This window comes from Hyaena hyaena, unplaced genomic scaffold, assembly GCF_003009895.1.
Source record: "Hyaena hyaena isolate Hyena2069 unplaced genomic scaffold, ASM300989v1 scaffold_719, whole genome shotgun sequence".
Taxonomy (NCBI): Eukaryota; Metazoa; Chordata; class Mammalia; order Carnivora; family Hyaenidae; genus Hyaena; species Hyaena hyaena.
The window spans coordinates 850,725-872,197 of record NW_024081347.1 but is presented as its reverse complement, the minus strand read 5'-3'; positions in this window follow the sequence as shown (position 1 = coordinate 872,197).

The window sequence follows — 21,473 nt, the reverse complement described above, 5'->3', positions numbered from 1 at the left end:
ATATTACTAATTGAACAGATATGTACACTTGAGAAAATAATCAAACTAAAAGTGTCACGGTATTTTTTGCTTAGTTTTTAATGGATGACAGGCGCCTCATGAACATGGGTGCCACAGTACAAGTTATTTCCTTTAGTCTTAGGTGAGCTTAGGGCACAACCACAGAGAGAGTCTTGAGTCTTTTTACATAATTGTTTTGACTCTGTTCCAGTTTATAATTGTGAACAATTAACACTCTAAAGTCCTTTCTGCTGAACATAGCTGAGTGGTTTTGTCAGAAAGACTTTTAAGTCAGAGGTAATCCAATTATCAGCTGAACCTAAACAAAATCTGCATAAAGCATTGTTGGTTCACAATCTTGGGTGCTTCCCGGGGAAAACCGGAGAATGACTCCCATTCATCGAGTGCAAATAGACACTGAAGAAAGAGGCAAACCACTCGAGATTGGTGGGTGTCAGGGTTGACAAGTGAAGGAACTTATGTAAGAGGCTTGTCCCTGAGCGGCCACAAGAAGAGTACAGCTGTGCACTCAGAGCCCAGAATCTCACAACTTTATACATAGACCTTAACTGAGTTCAGCCACATAGTCAGTTGACATGGTCTGAAAAATACCTTACTCTCTCAAGGTCATGTCCTTGAAGCAGCTCCCAGTGTGGGAACAGTGGGCACAACATACATTCTAAGGATAGGGGTTGGGGGGGGAGCTTGTGATTGCTCAGGTACGTCTCAGAGGTCAACTGGCACTCGCGTCCTCTGGATGACCTGTTCCAACAAGTGCCCATCTAGAGAGTGCATCGCTTTGAGCAATATTATTTACAACAGTTCTTGGTGTGTGTTGGGAAATATATGCCATGGGGTACAAATAAGCTATCTTATTGTAATAGAATGTGGTGTTTTAAAACCTATTACATATTTAAAAAATATAAAAAGATTTATTTTGGTTTTAGAATAGATCTGCCAATTGTTAGGAAAAAAATTTTAGTTTTCTCTTTAGATTATATCTATTTATAGAAAAAAATATATTTTTTATTATTACTCTGAATTAGCCAGACTTAGAGGTTAAGGGCATAGTCTTCCAGATTGTCATGTTTGCCTGAGGCAGAAGTTTGGAGGATTCCTAAAACCATAGTCAGTTTTAATAATCCCCTAGAAAGAACTCAATGAAAATGATTATACTTATGGTCTTATTTATTACAGGAAAAGGATACATTAAAATCAGCTAAGAAAAGGTATGGATAGGGCAGAGTCTAGGAAAATTCCAAAAACAAAGCATTTTTTTATCCTGAAGATACGTTACTTTTCATAGTGTTAAGTGATAATATATAGAGTAGTGTCAACCCAGGAAGCTCACTGAGGTTCAGTGTCCAAAGTTTTTATTGTGACTTCATTACTGAGGCATGATTGATTCATTAATTGTCCACACAGTGGAACTCAATCTCTAGGTCCCTCATTCCCCAGAGATGAGATGATATCTCATAATCCAGAGTTTCCAGCCTAAATCAAATACTTAGCTGAGGTTGGTATGTCCAGTCTCCATCCTAGAACTATCAGATTGGGTGGCCTTACCTTCAGTCATCTCATTAGCATAAAACATGCTCTAAGAGACCACCATGAAGAGAAAAAGATACTCTCGTCACTGGAGAAATTCCAAGGTTTTAGAGTTTACCTCCCAAAGCCAGAAGAAAAACTTTTTTCTTTTATGACTCTTCCCTGGGTAAAGCCACATTCTTTACTACACCATTATCTATACACAGTAAACTGCATGTATTGACTACATATTAATCAGTATATTATAATACAGTGCCTCTAGACAAATTGAGCAAATGTGGTTAATACAAAACTTCTAAGAAATAAGGAAAAGAATAAGAATCTGTTTTACACTTCTGGAAGTTTCTACCTGCTCTATCTAATTGATGTTTCTCTCAAATCTGATTTTGCATTATAGTAGTATGATGCAGTGTCTCAGTGCTGACAATAATTATGGTCATAATTTTTGAGCTTGTGCAGATTCGGCTATAAATATTTCTAGTCACAGTTGCCAAGGTCTAGAAAGGATCAATATTGAAGACCAAAAATAGCTGTTGTTCCTGGGTGAGTCCATAGTAAGGTGTAGCAGTGATATGTATGGAGAAGTAATAACTAAAGTCATCTTATTCCTCAGTGAGTATTCAGCCAGTAATTCCAGGATGCCTCCTGACCAGGAAAACAACTGGTATTCTATTTGGATGCAATATCCAGAAAAGAAGTAGGTCAATGTTTTGTAAGAAGTAGAGGGTCACCTTTTTGGAGTTGGTCTAGATAGTAGGAGATATGCGTGAAGAGCATGGTATCAATAATCAGAACCTGCCTGTGTGACTTCTCAGGATGCTGTAATAGATTTAAGTTTTTAAATCAGCTGAACACTGAAAATATTAGTAGCCCACAGTCGAAATATTCTTTGAAAACTATAATTGAATGGTTTCTAAGTGTGGGATGAGAGACCCTTTCAGAGATTGATGGAGGCCTGGTACCTCTGTGGCTTCATTTACCAGATGTGTGCTTCAGCTAGCTGATATCTCAGCATCTGCCCTCTGTGCCAAGAGAGATGTCTTAGCTCAAGTTCCCAGCTCCCACGAAGTTGTTTTTAAGAGAATGTGTAGAGAGAATATGTAGGAGAATGTGCATCTGGGTGAAGACAAATCTGCATCATTTGGACAGGACGTGCAGGTCACTGGTTAAACCATAGCAAGGATGTTACTTGGTTGGTGTCAAAGAAAATCCCCAAGGCTTCAGCCAGGTTCTGGATTGTGGTGTGATCATAGCTGAGTTTTACCAGGATATAAACCAGATGAAATCAATGACATGATTGAGAGACTATCCCCTGGCACTCACAAGATTCAGTTATTTGGACGATCACACAATGTGCATCCCTACTGGATCACCCTTAGTAACCAGCTATAGAGTCCACCTACTAGACCCAGATGGGGTTGCATGGTTCAAACTAATGTATCCAGATGGTACCATCTCTAAACTTAAAAATCTATAGAAGCACTTCCTCACAGAGCAAAAAGTCTAGAGCCATGGCACGCTCTGCAGGCTGCACCTGAAGAATAATATTTGTACAATAGCTTTTTTTTTGTTATTTAAATTCAAGTTTGCATTGCAAAAAAAAAAAAGGTATATAAAGTCAGAAAACATTTCAAATATTCCAAAACTTAAAGGCAATAAAACTTGTCAAAGATTAGAAACATTAGTGTTTTGCAATTTTTGCATAAGATCTTTTTTGTCTATTAAACATATAATATTCAAAATAAAACTAAGACCCACATAAGCATCTTTTTCTCTTCCTCCCTTATCAGATGTAAGCACTATCCTGATGTGTGGTAATATCATCCCCGTGAGTATTTCTGCATTTTATTTAAACTAAATTTAGTTGATCCTCATTCTTCATGGAGTTTGTATTTGCAAATTTGCCCACCCCCTAAAATTTATTTGTATTGCCCAAACCAATACTATGGCACTTTGGTGGCCATTCACAGACCTGCCCAAGGGCACAAAAAGTTTGAGTTACCCAATGCACCTGTTTCTAGCTGAGGTTGAACAAGGCGATACTCAGCCTATTGCAGCTCTCGTCATATAACTACCCTTTTTGCAATTTATTTAGTGCCACATTTTTTACATTTCTTTTCCTTTTTACATCTTCGTGAGTTTGCTGTTTCAAATGGCTCACAAGTGTAGTACTGAAGTGCTGTCTAGTGTTCCCAAGTGTAAGAAGGTTGTGATGTGCCTTATGGAGAAAATATGTGTGTTAGATAAGCTCCATTCAGGCATGAATTATAGTGCTGTTGACTATGAATTCAATGCCAATGAATCAAAAATATAGTATCCTCAGAAAAGGAAGAGGATGTTCACTGAATGTGCATGAGAACGCTTTGGAAAGTGCTAAAATAGCATGTATAGTATGTTATGAAGTTACAGGAAAAATTGAAATGTTAACTGAACTTACAGATTCATGAGATGGCAATCAAGCTTTAAAAAGTGTAGTGGACAGTACTGTTGTAAGGCTGAAAGCCAAAGAAATTTATGGTCACATTATCCAGGGTCAGAAAAATAATAAACCCTTCTCATCTAGTGCTGGATGGCTCACATGTTTCAAAAGGCGATATAGCATAAGAAACATTAAACTTGCAGGTGAGGCAAGTGAGGCAGAACCAATAGTGCTGCCATGAACATCATTTTACATATCTCCTCATACATATGTGCACGGGTTTGTCTGGGATGGATATAAATGGAATTCCCAAGTCATAGACTATGTACATCTTCCACTTAAGAAGTTATACTAATCACTCATTTACATAATAATGATGTGTAACAAATCACTGCAGAATTCAGTGGCCTGTAACAGAAGACATTTATTTTTCACTGATATGTGCTAGTTGGTTGCTGTTCTGCTAATCGAGGCTACATATGCCTGGACTTTGTTCTAAACTGAAGCTTGGGTCAGACTACTCTCTACCTTTATTATTTTTTTAATGTTTATTTATTTATTTTTGAGAGAAAGCGTGAGAGAGAGCACAAGCAGGGGAGGGGCAGAGAGAGAGGAAGATGTGGAATCTGAAGCAGTCTCCAGGCTCTGAGTGGTCAGTGCAGAGCCCAATGTAGGGCTCGAACTCATGAACTGAGAGATCAGGACCTTAGCCAAAGTCAGATGCTTAACTAACTGGACCACCCAGGTGTCCCTCTCTGCATTTCTTTTATCTTCCTTGGTGCAGTAGGTGCAGCATGTCGTATTAGGCATGTTCTTCTCATGGTAAGAGAAACAAACACACACACTTGACGTCTCTGCTCATCTCACATATGCTAACTTTTCATTGACTGTAACAAATAATTAGCCATGTCCAATATCAAAGTTATGGTGAAATAGACCCCTTCTATGCAAGTTGGAGAGGCAAGGGGGATAAATATTTGCTAAACAATAATCTGATATATCACATTAATTAGCCCCACGTTTCTATTCCAATGAATGTGAGTATACCAGTTTACATTCTCAATATATAATTTGTAACAGCAAGACAACATGAGTTCTTTAAGGTTTTTTTTTTTTTTCTGAGAGAGACAGTGTGAGCAGGGGAAGGTCAGAGAGAGAGGGAGATACAGAATCTGAAAAAGGTTCCAGGCTCTGATCTGGCAGTCAGCACAGAACCCCATGTGGGGCTGGAACCCACAGACCATGAGATCATGACCTGAGCCGAAGTCGGACGCTTAACTGACTGAGCCACCCAGGTGCCCCAAGACAACATGAGTTCTTTTGCCTATGTTTGTGCCAATACTAAAAGTTACCAGTATTTTAATTTGCATTCATATTTTGTTATTATATGATGCACATTTTTTTTAGTTTATACATTTTCATGGGTAGTGTGAGAGTGAGAGGGCTTCCTTGGCAACACTGTAAGAGACTCTTCTCCAGCATCTGCATAGCAGGCAGAGCCAAATATTAATTTTAGGAGTGGCAAAACTTCAAAGAAATTTATTTATACTAGGTAAATCAGGGACCTAAGACAAATGTGATCCAATGTGAGATTTGGGAGGAAGATCCTGGATACGTGCAATTAAGAACCTTGAACCCTCAGATTCTCATACTTGGGGAAGATCTTAGCAGAACTCAGAGTATTTCTGGAACTTTTTTTTTAAAAGAGCATTATATGCAAAAGAAACCGTAGGATCTAGTAAATATTGCCATCAGGCACTGAGAGAATATGCCTGGGAATCCATATGAGGATCTTCAGAGGCCTGGATCAGACAGGAAAAATAAAAAAGGTAGGTAAGTGGGAGTTTGTTTATAATCTCAGCTGGGCTATGTTGAGATTATTCCTTAAATTGTGAATTTGTTTATATGAGGGCTCTTTCCTGTGACATAGGATTTAAATCCTGGAAAGGACTCAGATCATTCTAGTACACTACTTAGATGGATCTTGGAGACATCATAAAAGTGAATGCACACATTAAATGATGCCAGAACTTCTGTGACAGACTTGAGAGGAAGAGGTAAAATAATCAGAGAAGTAAGCTTGCTAGAATGGGTATACTCTATAGGACTCCAAACTCCCCAGCTGCTTATATTCCATAAGAGGGCTGAAGGATATTCCATTTACCAAGTCAATAAGGAGAGGCACACTTATAATTGAGAAGCTCATTAGTTGTTGCCCTCCGTAGGCCAAGGTGATAGAAGGAGGAGCTATTAAGTAATCAAGTTTTCTAGTAGCAGTAGGGATAATAGGATTTCAGAATTGTGGGGCTTAGTGGAAGTACTTAACTGTTAGAAGCAATGTGGGTGTAATTACCTTAATACTTCAGTAGCAAGGTTGAATGGCAGCAAGGGAGCACTATATACAGGATCTGTGGAGCTGGTTAAGAGTCTGGTATCCAAGGAAAACTCTCTCTCTCTCTCTCTCTCTCTCTCTCTCACACACACACACACACACACACACACACACACACACACACAGAAAGCATACTTCGGCCTTTGGTTCATCCATTCTTGGTCTTTTCTGTATGTACAGAATAAATGTGTAGTATATATATTTGGATATAAGGTCTGCACAGTAAGTAGTATAATCATAGTCCTGTGTTAAGCTATGGGTATTTAGGGGTCAGGTAATATTTGGAGTTCTTTTTTTTAATTAAAAAAAATTTTTTTTATGGGAGAGAGAGACAGCATGAGTGGGGGAGGGGCAGAGAGAGAGGGAGACACAGAATCTGAAGTAGGCTCCAGGCTCTGAGTTGTCAGCATAGAGCCCGATGCGGGGCTTGAACACACAGACAATGAGATTATGACCTGAGCTGAAATCAGATGCCCAATAGACTGAGCCACCCAGGCGCCCCAATACTTGGAGTTCTAATAGAAGTTCATCTCCAAGGGTCTATTGTATTTTTTGCACAACAGTTGTCATTCTTCCAGGTCACAAAGGTATAGTTTTAGTTGACATACTTAGTGTTTGTCAGAGCCTTCACATTGGTTCTTCAGCCAGTCAGTCAAGAAGATACTTCCTTCCATTGTGGCAGAGGGAAATGACCATAGGAAATATTGGTTCTACCATATATTGCACAATTCTGAAATTGCCACCTAATAGTGCATTGAACAACCTTCTTTAGGTGTAGCTGAAATGCCAATTTGAAGACAATATCCTGTGAGAAAGGGGCAATACCCTTCAAGACACAGTATGCATCTTAAACATGGTCATTTTATGTTGTTGTTTCCCTAAGGAGAATATGTGGGTCTGGAAACCAGGTGGTAGAAGTAGGAGTTCCCTTACTCATCATTACTTCCAAAGATATGTATTACTTCCATAGGTGATATGTAATCCTGTCCCTGAAACTTTAGGCTCATGGCTCCAGTGGTGCTGGGTGATCCTTTCCCTGGGTATGAAGAGGGATAACAAGAATCCCACTAAAATTAAAGCCTTAGCTTCCATTTGTTCATGTAGGGTTTCTGTGATAGTGAACCCTCAAACACAGGAAGAAGTTATTACACTGTCAGAGATAATTGAGCTTGGTCAACATGAGGTAAGATGCTGCCTCATAATGGGGACAGGGAGGAGCATTGTGATACTCAGGTGATCCACTGAGTCCTCTTCTGGTGGTCTCCTGTTCTATTAGTTTATTCTTGTTTTTTTCACACCAGAAAATCTTCATTATGACCTGAAGTACACACATACCTGTATGCACACACACACACACACACACACACACACACCCCATACATATACATTTCCTTCAGCATTTCCATGTGAGACATTTAATGTTACCCTCATTGCCACCTACAGAGCCACAGCTTTAGGATTTACAGAGCTTACATTGTCACATATATATTTTGCAATAACTCACTACATTTACTAGGTTTTCTTTTTGATATCTGATCTTCTAATGCCAAGCAAATGGGAACTATATTTTCTGTGAAATTTCATAATTACTGTTGTCCTTAGTTATTCCTGATCTGTTGGTAATGAGGAGTATTTCCTGATAACCACCTGTAACAGGATGTTTAGCAGTTCTCAGGTAAGAGTTTGAATGTACTTCAGTGCATATTAACTTTCATAATTCCCCATAGTCTGATTAGTCCTGTATTTTGGAATATATTCTCAGGTTAAATATCCAGAGCAATGGATTTCTATCAGATCCAGAATGCTGATTATAACTAAGAATAGGAAGTACTTAGAATTAAGGAGGAGATGGTAGGTGAATATTAAAAAGCGTAATCTACACATTGACAAGGATGCGAATGTAGGAATGCAAACTGGTGCAGCCACTCTGAAGAAACGTATGGAGATTCCTCAAAAAGCTTAAAATAGAACTACCCTATGACCCAGAAATTGAACTATTAGGTATTTACCCAAAGGATACAAACATGCTGATTCAAAGGGGCCCATGCACTCCGATGTTTATGGAAGCATTATCAAAAATAGCCAAATTATGGAAAGAGCCTAAATGTTCATTGACTGATGAATGGAAAAAGAAAATGTGGTATGTATGTGTATATATTCCATATATAAATGGAATATTATTCAGGCATCATTATGAATGAAACCTTGCCATTGGCTATGATGTGGATGGAGGCAGAGTGTATTATGCTAAACAAAATGAGTCAGTCAGAGAAAGACAAATGCTTTATGATTTCACTCATATGTGGAATTTAAGAAAAAAACAGATGAACACGGGGAAAGGAAAAATAAAGAGCAAGAAACAAACCATAATAGACTCTTAACTATTGAGAACGAACTGGGGATTGCTGGAGGGCTGGTGGGCAGGGGCTAGGTTAAGTGGGTGATGGGAATTAAGGAAGGCATTTGTAGTGATGAGCACTGGGTATTATATGTTAAGTGATGAATCACTACATTCTACTCCTGAAACTAATATTACACTATATGCTAACTAAGTAGAACTTAAATAGAAACTTGAAACAAATAAAGAAAAAAAAAAAAAAAAGGAAATGGTAATCTACATTATTGGTCCCTAGCTTGGATTGAGGAGTTGCTTTACAAACATGCTAATAATCAATGTTACCAAGTTAAATTTCTAAGCTAGTTTCTTCAATATTATTACTTCAACTGAATATTCTTCTTTAGGGGACAAACTTCCCACTTATCAATAGCTGCAGTTAACATTTGAATAAATAACTACAAATGTTTTCGTTTTTCCCTGGGGTACATAGAATTAATGTACTTTAAATTTTCACCAATGAGCCCATGTGAATATTTAAATAAAAACAAATACATCTTGCAAGTGAAAATACATATAGTAAGTCAAATTAAATCACCATTGCTAGGCCTCTGAATCAAAATAAGAAGAGAAAGATTCTTGCTTGAGGAGAGGAGCAGATTAAGAAAGATACAAGATCAATAGAAACTGAACTGGGACAACATTTTTGCATGACTGCCAAAGAGTTTATATTAAATTTCTGAAGATGGGGAAGTAAATATTTTAAAGCTCAGGGTTGTTTTTTTGTTGTTGTTTTTTTTTTGCAGCACATCCTATTTTAACCTATCATTACTTAAAATTCAGACTTAAAATATTTATTTAGACCTACATTTTTCTAATCATTTATATAAAGATCAGAATAGTATCTATTCTTACATTCCCTTCCTCCTTTTCTTCTGTTTAGTTTTCCTATTTAAAAATAAAAATATATCTTAACTTTCAGATGTAGAATTTTATTAATTTTGATTGGAACTTTTCTCAAAGAAGTTGCCATGCTGTTCATATTAAAATGGATTATATGCTGTCTAGTGTTTTTAATATACTTTTTCTGTTAATCACCACTACTTTTGTGCTCTGATTTCTTTATTCTTGAATTGTATATCTGATTAAGAGGAGTATGCGTTTAAGCATTTTTTTTTACTGGCAAGTCTTCACGGAAAGTTTATTTTCTTTAAAAATGTATATGTATTGTATTATAACTCTGTTATATATTCTCTCTCTATATGTAAATATCTTTTATTGTGCTTGAATAGAAATGGAAATTTCCTGAAGATAGGATTTTGAGTCTCAGCCTTCTGAGTAGTAGTTATTTGCAGAGATAGCAGAGGCAGACAGTTATATAAAGATTATTTTTATTAATATAAACTCTTCTTTATTATGACCTTTATACTTGTTGAGAAAAATCAGGGCAAAATGCTTTCTTGTTTTGTTTTTAAAATTTTTTTAAACATTTATTCATTTTTGATAGACAGAGAGAGAGCGAGCAGGGAAGGAGCAGAGAGAGAGAGGGAGACACAGAATCTGAAGCAGGTTCTAGGCTCTGAGCTGTCAGCACAGAACCCGATGCAGGACTCTAACTGTGAGATCATGACCTGAGCTGAAGTCAGACACTTAGCCTACTGAGCCACCCTGGTGCCCCTCTTGTTTTGTTTTTGTTGCTTTTGCTATTTATAGAATTTTTTCAACCCTTGAAATTAAAAATTCACAGAAGGACATGTTGAGGTATCACCAGTACTATTTGTAGATTCACCAATGAATGTTGCCAACATGCAAAATAACATTTCTTATGTTAGCAACTGTTTTCTGAATCCTTAACAAAACTCTAGTATCATAGATGACATGACCTGTCATCTTTTTGAGGTCACAAGTTAAATGTCTTATATAACCTTTTCCTACCGCTATGCAATAATCCTATTTCATAAGAAAGCATTTTCTAGTTATTCATACGGATACCTTAAATTTATGTCTATTTCCCTGCTCATCCTTGTGATGGAAAGACTAGACTTACCTGGAACTGGGATAGTTTGTAAATCCTAATCCGTGAAGGAGAAAAGGCTACAATGAAGGAGAAAAGATTTATATTTGTCATTATGTGACTTTGCTGCTTCATTACTAAGAGCAGCACCACCAGAGAAGAAATGTACCCAAGTGGAGGAAGTCACATCACTTAGCTTTAGCAGTGCAATAATGAAATCTTCTCAATTTCAAGTGGTAACCAGTAGTTAGTTGGGGTGATGTTTTCATTTTGCCTAACATAATCTCCCTTGTTAGAAGTCAGTAATAATAATGTTTTGTGCCTCACCCATCCATCGAAACCAGCAGCCCTTAACCTATGATGCTCTTTCTGGAATAACTGGTCTGCCTAAATGCACCTTCTGACTGTCTCACATTTGTCTTTGTTTTCAGGTTGGGGAAAATTATTGAGATTTTGTGAAACTACAGTTTCTTCCATTTAACACATAGACAGGCTATTCCTTCACAGACAGAAAGTTATATTTAAGTTGCTCTTCCTTCATTATAGTCAATTTTAAAATGCATAGAGTTTAAATTATTTGTTTTTTCCAGGAAGTGGTTACTATCTATTGCTATTTTCTAGAACAAATGAAGATTTTCCCCTAATTTCAGTATTCCATTAGTATTCCAATACAACTGTTAGAAAAGACAAGATTAACACTTTTGCAGAAATTTGCATTATACTCAGAAATTCACTTCTAAAACTATCAAACTGAGTGGCCGTTCTTTTCTGAAATTGTCCCCATGAAATTACTTTGGGCCAGGGAACACACATACCTGTGATGACTTGAGTTGAAGTAGAAGTCAGTAAGTAATTTCAACCACCAGCTAATTAACCTGCAAAGTTGAACTTAAACTGTCAGCTAATTAGCCTGTAGGTCTGAACCGCAGACTATTGAAAAAGGATGTGGAGGGCAACAGGCCTAAAGAAAAGATATCTTTCTGCCACAGTGAGGGCTTTGACTGGGGCTGGGGGTAGGGTCTGCTACTCTTTTCTTGACAAAAATACAGTTAAATAAACTGAAGGATAACTGATAATTATGATTTGGTTTATGAATATATTTATTTAAAATCAGGAGTTATTCACATTCCTTCTCTTATAAATCCCTTGTGTCTATCCTTTACCGACTTTTCTACTGGGGTTTTTGTTTTATTCTTTTTTTTAAAGTTTATTTATTTATTTTGAGAGAGGGAGGAGGTACGTCAGTGGGGGAGGGGCAGAGAGGGGGGAGAGAGATTCTCACTAACTGAGAAATCATGATCTGAGCCGAAATCAGGATGCTTAGCCAACTGAGCCATCCAGGTGTCCCTTGATTTATTCTTTATTGAGGTGTAGAGGTTCTAAAAATTGATCTCACCTATATAGGGGGAAAATATACTTCCCTAGACTGTTTTCTGTTAACATTTTTTGAGTCTTTTCTGTACAGAGGTTTTAAACTTTCTTAAAACTCAATTTATCTTTTGTTTTCTTTATGGTATGTGCTTTTTTTTTTAAAGAATTAAAACATTTTTTAATGTTTATTTATTTTGAGAGAGAGAGAGAGACAGAGTGTGAGCAAAGGAGGGGCAGAGCGAGAGGGAGACACAGAATCAGAAGCAGGTTCCAGACTCTGAGCTGTCAGCACAGAGCCAGATGTGGGGCTCAAATGCACAAACTGCGAGATCATGACCTGAGCTGAAGTCGGACACTTAACCAACTGAGCCACCAAGGTGTCTCAAGCAATTTTTATTTTATTTATTTTTTAAGCAAACTCTATTCTCAATATGAGGCTCTAACTCATGACTCTAATACCAAAAGTCACATGTTCCGCCGACTGAGCCTGGCAAGTGCCCCTGTGCTTTCTTTTTCTTCTTTAGGAAAGACTTCTTTACCTCAAGGTCATAATGCTGTTTTACGTTATTTTCTTTCAATAGTTATGAAAGTTTGTTTTTCACATTTAGGTCTTTGATCCAGCTGGAATTTACTTTTAGTGCCAGAGATAGTGATCTAGTTTTATTTGTTTTTCCCCTAAAGAAAGTCAATTTTAAAAACATGATGTACTATCTATATTTTTTCCCACATATGATACCAGCTTGTCCTATACCAAATATCCACACATACATAGGCCTCTGTATAAAGAATTTAGCCTGACCAAAAAGAGTTTTAGCTTTAGTCCTGGGCTTCTTGAAGCTAACCTCTAAACCCAGGGGTTTACTCCAGTGATAGGAATTTTTGTTTTTTGGTTAAAAGTTTTTTTCTTTTTTTGGTGGACCCCTCTGACCACATATGATAGTTTATCCCAATGAGATATTGAACCCATATCTGATGTGAACCCAAACCACTGAAGAGAGGTGCTGCTGGACACTGAATTCAACCCAAGGGCAATCAATTAACCAACAGTGTCAGCATAAGTCAGACATATATGCTCATTGAGCTTCTTGGCTGACAGTACTTTGTCAGTTTGTCACATATCCATGACTCTACCCAGAAAGTACCTTAAGCTCCATATACAGACTCCCTCCTGCTCAACTCTGTCATGTGCATCTTTCTTAGACTGGTTCTAATTTGTATCCTCTCTCCATGATAAACCTCGTTACCATGAGTATAATGACTTTAACTAAGTTTTGTGAAACCTTCCAACAAATTACCTAACAGGATGGTCATTGGGGAAACTACCAAACTTGTAGTTAGTGTCAAAAGTGAGGACAGTTTATGAGGCACCTAGGGGTTCAGTCGGTTGAGCATCTGACGTTGGCTCAGGTCACGATCTCGCTGATCGTGGGGTTGAGCCCTGCATCAGGTTCTGTGCTGACACCTTAGAGCCTGGAGCCTGCTTAGGATTCTGCTCCCTTCTCTCTTTCCTCCTCCCATTGCAGGCGCTCTGTCTCTTTGTCTCTCAAAAATAAATAAGCATTTAAAAAAACTTTAAAAATAAGATGTGAGGACAATTTTATTGTACCTCCAAACCTCAACATTTGTCTGACTCTGGCTATGGTCTTTTTCTGGACCCTGTACTCTGTCTGCTTCATTATCTACTATTCTATTTTTGTACCAATATCAAACTGTGGTAATCAATTTAAGTTTGATAAAATTAAATATGAAACATCTTGATATATAATAAAATGATTCATATACTCTTTGTTCTTTTTTTCAAAGTTCTTGAAAATATTTATGTGCTTGTAATCTTCTAAATAAAATTTAGAATCAGTTGGCAAACTCAAAAAATCTGTGTGTGTGTGTGGTGTGGAATTATATTAAATTTACAAATGAATTTGATAAGCCAACTAACTCCTAATAACCACACAAAACTTGGAAATTAATTGACATAATGTTGAATCTCACCATGTATGAACATTGTTATTGTTAAGGCATACATTTATATATCTACATATGAATGTTAATTAACTCAACAAATACATATTATATATATGTATATAATGTATATATGTATATATATATAGGCTTATTTTTGGAAAAATGAAAGAGCAAACACATAAATATAGAAATATGTTTAGGTGATGGGTTAGTGTTATGAAGAAAAATAAGGCAAGGTAAACATACGGTAGCTGACAAGGAGAGTGAGCCTTTTTATAGATACTATGCTTGGGAAGAATCTTTCTAGTAAATTGCTATTTGATCAGAGTTCTGAATAAACTCGGGACATAATTCTGTGTAGAAGAAAGAGCAAAATCAAAGACGTTGAGGTAAGAAAGTATCTGTTATGTACCAGAGACACACAGGGTGGCTAGTGTGGCTGAAGCCAAGTAAGTGAGCTAGATGAAAGACCAGCTGCGGGGGGAGGGATTCAGTGGTGAAGGGCCAAGATGCAATGTTAGCTAACTGTCCTAAGAGCTCACTGGGGATTTTTGGATGGGAGAGGGATGTATCTGTATTTTGTTTAAAGGGAAACGTGACTCTGAAAAATAGAACAGAAGGAGATGTATAAACTCATTTTGTACAAATGAATATTTATTACAAGTTAGAATATTCTATCTGTAGCAAAATTATAAATATCTTCTTGATATTTCTCAGCTTTGCAACACATTTCCCCTCATCAATCCATTTATTTTTTTAGCTTATCCATCCATCCATATATTTAAAAAAATTGAAGTTTACTCTTACACTCCATTGGTTGCTAGAAAATCAACAGAAAGCAAGAGAGATATGATACAGGTGGAGAAAATGACAAAGAAGCAGTTATAGTAACAATGAAATGAACTGTAACAATGCAAATCAAAATGGTACTGAACAAATAACAAAAATAAGAATAGGTTACTAAATTTTTATTTTTATTAGCCTCTCTTTGTTCTACTGAAATTCCTTTATACTCTCACTCTGGATGGAACTTTTACTTTCCCCCATTCAGTCTTAGGCCATCCAAATACCCCAAGCATTCTGCCTTTATTTTGAATTCCCTGCTTTGTCTACTTCAATCTGTTTGGGAGGCTTTGGAGCATTATTAAAAGGACTTAACTGTGTGTTTGCAGTTTATTAGAGAGAAAGCGTTAATTTGCTTCTTAGCATTTTTAATTAGCTCTGGAAACCTCTGAGCATCTTTGCAGTAATTCCAGAGAAACTCGGGCTTTGTAGTGAGTAGAATGATCTCCTAATTACCCTTTCAGACTTTCTGGCCTGATCTGCCTCTTAAGGTAAAAACAGAAAATGAAAAAAAAAAAACAAAACCCAATCAGGGTTTTCCTTTGCCTGTTTGCATTTACAGCTTTGGTTTATTCCATTCAAGAAAGAATTCTCTTGATAGTAAAGATTATATCCCCCCAACAAATGCCTTCATCCATCTGATTTTCGAGGCTTGGTTTCTTGTGAAAGTGATCTTTTTTTTTTTTTTTTGAAGCACTGAGGAGTATTCGTTAGATAGGCTAAAGTCTCATAGTTTATGAGTTTATTCTCCATGTGTTTGAGCAAAATAGAAGGTTTATAATAATGAGGTGATTTTTCTTAACTAATTTTTAAATGTGATGTCCAATTTATAATTTTTATTTGGATGCATTTATTACGTTAAAGAAAAGTTGTTAAAATAGGGCATAATTGCAGTTCTTGAGCTTACATAAAGTGAATACATGCCAAAGATTTTATTTAACTTATTTATATGAAGGGAACTTGTAGTGTATTATACACAACTGATACAAAGAAGAATTCAGAGCAGAAGCAGATATTGGGAATAAGAAATTCTGAAATGAATTCACCAATGGATGCAAAATGGGTATCTGCAAGGCGATAATCAATTGCATTTCCATAGGACACAATTTGAAGCTTTATAATCAAAAATAATCTGCAATTATGATCAGTTTGCTACCATTTATAGGATTATAGAATACCTTGAGGTAATGAAATGCAGAGATAATGACCTGCATTATACAAAATGTATAAAATAAGGCTAGGTGGTCTGGTTGGTACTCCATTAGCCTTATTTTATACATTTCGTAGTCTTTTGTACACACACTCATCTCCACTTTGTGATAACAATATCCTAAAGAAATAAAACCCTTGATCACAAAATAAGTCTTTTCACATTAGATTTGGCCTGATTCATTACATAGGTATAGAAAGAGTGTTAATTTGGCACATAGGCCTCTTTAAGTTTGCTTTGTAAAGTCTAGAGCCATACAGTATTGGACAATTACTAAGACTGCAAAATTAGCCCCTATCTAAAAGTTTTTATAAAGAATTCCAGATTGGACAGTAAAGCCCCTATGATTTGATATCCCAAGTCTAGGAAATAAGCCTAAGAGATGGACTCAGCCACATTTTCCCTGTATCTGTTAATTACTCTCTTCTAGAATCTGTAAGTAAAGCCCATCAAGTTATTTAAAGGTGACTTATCATACATACATAATTAAAGAAGCATGATTCTCAAATATGACATTCCAGGCCAAGTCTATCTTGTATAATTTTTAAAATTCTATTCTGATTTGAATTATATTTGGATCAGTAAACAGATTTTTATTGTACCTATGCAAATAACTATATTGCATGAAAAGTAAATAAAGACTTAAAAGGTTTTAAATTTTGGAGAATGAGGGGTGCCTGGCTGGCTCAGTTGGTGGAGCATGTGACTCTTGACCTCAGGGTTCCGAGTATGAGCCCCATGATGGGTGTAGAGATTACATAAATTTTGGAGAATCAGATATGATTTTAAAACGTTTCATTATAGTTCATAAAAGCAGAATCTAATATATTGTCATGAGTTACAGAATAGCTTAAGAATTAACAGAAAAAGCTTTCTTACAAATGTGAAAAGTGAAACATTAAAACCACATCAAAATATGCTAAACAAATTACAATTTTAAAATTTCCCTCAGCAGGTCCCAGTTAATTATATTGCAGGTCCCAGTTAATTATATTGATCTCTGGCTAACAATCTCATGAAACTATTTCTTAAATTTAATAAAAGGGGAGCCAGTGTCTGGAAATCCTGACTCGGCATATTAATATGGACTGAATATCATCTAAGAAATACGTGTAAGCAATGTCAACTCAAGCCCTGTACCCAGGAGTCTATGCTTTGAAATGTAAGCCACTTAAAACACTTGGTCCAGTTGTTTCCCAGGAGGAAATAATTTTGTCATTTGAGAGAAACTATTCCACAAAAAATTAAATGAATTGCTCATGTGATGATTTATTTATAGTCCCTTCTTGCACATTTTAGTTAACTGACAAGAAAATACATAACGCAAAAATTAGTTAAGAGCCCAAGTTATTGCCAGTCAGATTTGCATTTGAATCACAGCCTGTGAGGTGTGTGCCAGTGAGTATGAAGTGTAATAGCAATGCAGGTAAGATGCTAACACAATAACTAGCACATAGTGATATCTCAATACATATTATTTAAATATTGAACGTGCACTTGTGTTGATGAAGCCAATCAATGTGCTAGAACACTGAGACTCCAGAATAGTAGCTTGAGAACAGATGGACACTGTCTGTGGTATGATGTCCTAAACAATTATTAACATAGTAGAAGTATCTTCAAATGTATACCTATACTAAAAGCATAAAGTGAAGTATAGCTGTTGTCTTATCCTTCAATGTAAAGAAGGGCATAAAACCAGCATTTAATTTCCTAGAAGTGTTTTTTGAAGCACTTTTAAAGGAAATCTGAAGTTACCGAATGGTCTTTCCATGCCAGCTCAATATGCCAGATATAGCCAAGTCTAAATTAGATATATTTTAAAGCAGGTAAATAAAATTTGCACATATTAGTAAAAATTGTATCAATAATGTAGCAATTAAACACCTAATATATTCTCAGTAAACTTACCTATCTCACCCCCAAACCATATTAACTCACGAGAAACTCTCAGTTGACCAACTCTGTGAAGTTTGTCGATTATAAGTCAATTAAGTTATTGAAAACAGGTACCAAAAATGATGGTTTTAGTTTGAGTGAATATCTTTTAAGAGGTTCTTTCTGACAGGATTCAGTGGTAAGGCCAGTTGTCTGTCGAGGCCATTTCTACTAAAGATAACAAAATTATCACTGAACATATATTTATCTTAATATTGTTCTTGGAGGGAGGAGAAAAGGAATCATCCTCTTTATTGAAAAGTAGTTTAAAATCATTAATAGTTCAAGATGCATCTTTGTTCTACATTATCCCAAATTAAGATGTGATAATATCCAAGGAAATAATCTCTTCTGCTCAGACACTATAGTAAGCTAACTGTATAAAGGAGCAAAAAGAGAATACTTGAATTATTTTTCACATTATAATAATATTCTGAGTAGTGCACTTGAAATGATATATGTGTTCATATATGTTAATTTTTATGTTTATTTTTTAATTTTTTAAATGTTTATTTTTGAGAGGAGAGACAGAGTGCGAGCAGGGGAGGGGCTGAGAAAGAGGGAAACACAGAATCTGAAGCATGCTCCAGATCTGAGGTGTCACCACAGAGCCTGACGTGGGGCTCATACTCACAAACCGTGAGATCATGATCTGAGCTGAAGTTTGATGCTTAACTGACTAAGCTACCCAGGCGACCCTTTTAATTGACCTTAGAGAAAGAAAGAAATCACATAAAAATTTTCTCTCACAACTGTTCAGTTTCTAGAGAAGGTATTCTTACCCCCTCACATTCTTTAAAAGACCTAACCATTATTTTTAAACCAGTACAACCTGTTGCTTTTATCATCATCATTATCATCATCATCATCATCATCATCATTTTTCTTTGTCTTAAGAATATTTCCTTAATATCTAAATACAGGACATTTTCTTAAGTTTCAAAGACACCATCTGATTCCAAGAAATAAAATATGAATCATGGACACCCCATATCACATGTTATGTAATGAATATATATATATATATATATATATATATATACACACACACACACACATAAAATCTTCTAAATAGCTAATTACATATATATCTTATTTTAATATTTTACTGAATTTATATAGACAATAATAAATAACTCAATGTTGAAGGACATTCTTTTATATCAAATACATCTTCATAGTGCATTAGAATTTTACATATGGTTCCTAATTCTATCTATACAAATAGCTATTTTAGAAATTGAATGTGTTTTGTAAACTAAATTAGCTTTTGGAAACAAATGCTATTTCAAATACTGTTTGACACTCATTATTAGAGTTAGGTTATTAGAGTGAATTTTGGAGGGGAAATGAATGATTCTTATAAAGATCAAAAAAAATTCAAACCAATGTTTCTGTTTCAAGAATTTGTATTTTCAGATAAAAGAATAAAATGATTGCTTATAGTAGGAAATACCTATAGTGTTCTCATGAGTTAGAAATCCTTCAAGATTGTTGAGGCTTTATAGTAATTAATCATGTAAAAATGTTATTGATTTAACTTCTGAATAGTTGCCAAATATACCTCTCATGTGGTTTACTTAAAATCATAAAATCATTTAGGTATTGGTAGAAACTTTCTAGCAGGGACAATGATAATACTTTGATAAATTCTATGATTTATTTTTAAACTTAAATTGGCATCGATCAGGCCTGCGATGATATATTTTACAATTCATAATGTAGATATTATATAAGTATGTGTGTATCTATGTGTGTGTAAATGTACACAGCGACACCTTGGAAATATGGATATATGTTCCAAGGTATCCTAACTTTCAAAATGAGTTTTAAAAAATTAAAACCACTAGGGGGGATTAAATTTAAGTGATTGTGGCAACATACCAGTTGGTTAATTTTTATTTTACGTAAGCAACTTTGCAAATTCAGGAGATGTTGGGGCAAAACAGGAAAACCAATTTAATTACTAATCTCAAGTCTTAACTACTAAACAAGTTTATGATATCATTATTGTGACATTAAATATACTTATGCCTTTTAAGAGCCTTTAGAAAACTATGTCAACATACTCAAGAAAAATGGTACAAGAAACATACTCATCAGAGGTTTCATTTTCAGAGATAGTTCTAATGTATTCTTTCATTTTCAGCTAGCAAAAGTCAATAAACTGGGTTCCTTGTTTAGCAACCTCATAGGACTCTGGCCTTGCATGAGTGCTTAAGATTAAATAATTAAGAAATGGACAGCGTTAGACTAAACCACAAATAATTATGGTTATTTCTTCTTTTTATTTTGTTTTTGAAATAGATAATCCATCTGAAATGAATCTTGGTAGCAAGCATTCTGTTTCCATTCAGTTTTAAGTTATTTAACTTAGAGACAGTCCACAGTGCTTTTAAATGTACTGGCTCCACATTGTGGGTCCTCATCCAAGATTGTCAGCTTACCAATTGGACAATCATGAAAAACGTACTTCACTCCTTTAAACCGCCAGTTTCTCAACTGTAAAGGCAAAATAATAATGACGCTTACCTCATAAATTTGTTATGAAGATTAAATAAATCATGCATTTAAAATTGTTAGCTCAGAGCCAGGCATGTATAAGTACTCAATTACTATTATCATGATTTTTATTTGGTTCTCTTCTTCTTCTTTTTTTTTTTTAATGTTTATTTATTTTTGAGAGAGCAAGAGGCACTGAGCACCAGTGGGGGAGGAGTAGAGAAAGAGGGATTCACAGAATCTGATCCAGCAATCTTGACAGCAAGATCCAGGCTCTGAGCTGTCAGCACAGAACCCAGTGCGGGGCTTGAACTCACAAACCATGAGATCATGACCTGAGATGAAGTTGGACACTTAACCAACTGAGCCACCCAGGCACCCCTAATTCTCTTTTTTTTTTGGTTGCTATATGAAGTTGGTAACACAAAGTCCCTCTTATGCTTTTCTGGTTATTTTCAAAGAAAATGATCATTTTATGTAAATACCATTCTGTCATGTAAAAAAATATTACTTTCGAGGCAGAGTCACATTTGGGAGATGACTGTCAAAATTAAAATATATAATTGATAGTCAGGGAAAGAGAATATTTATTAACAATTATAATAACCACTACAAAATACATTTCTTGAACATATTATTTTAACCTTTTGATCTTGATTTTATTTTCAGAAATTTGTGTTTCTACATGAACACAATAAATTGGTTGTTTTCACTGACTTGATTGTTGTAATTATTCAATCCCATGTCAAATTAATTTGGCTAAGCTTACATAGTTTTCCTCAATTGCCACAGTGAAGACAATATCTCAAAGACTATCTTTTAGTGTTTTATTTAAATACAGAAAAATCATCTTATGAATGTAAAAATATCAGAAAAAGCCATATGGAGAAAGCCTCTCTTAAAACATGTCCGCAGACAGAGGCTAATGTTTACCTGAAT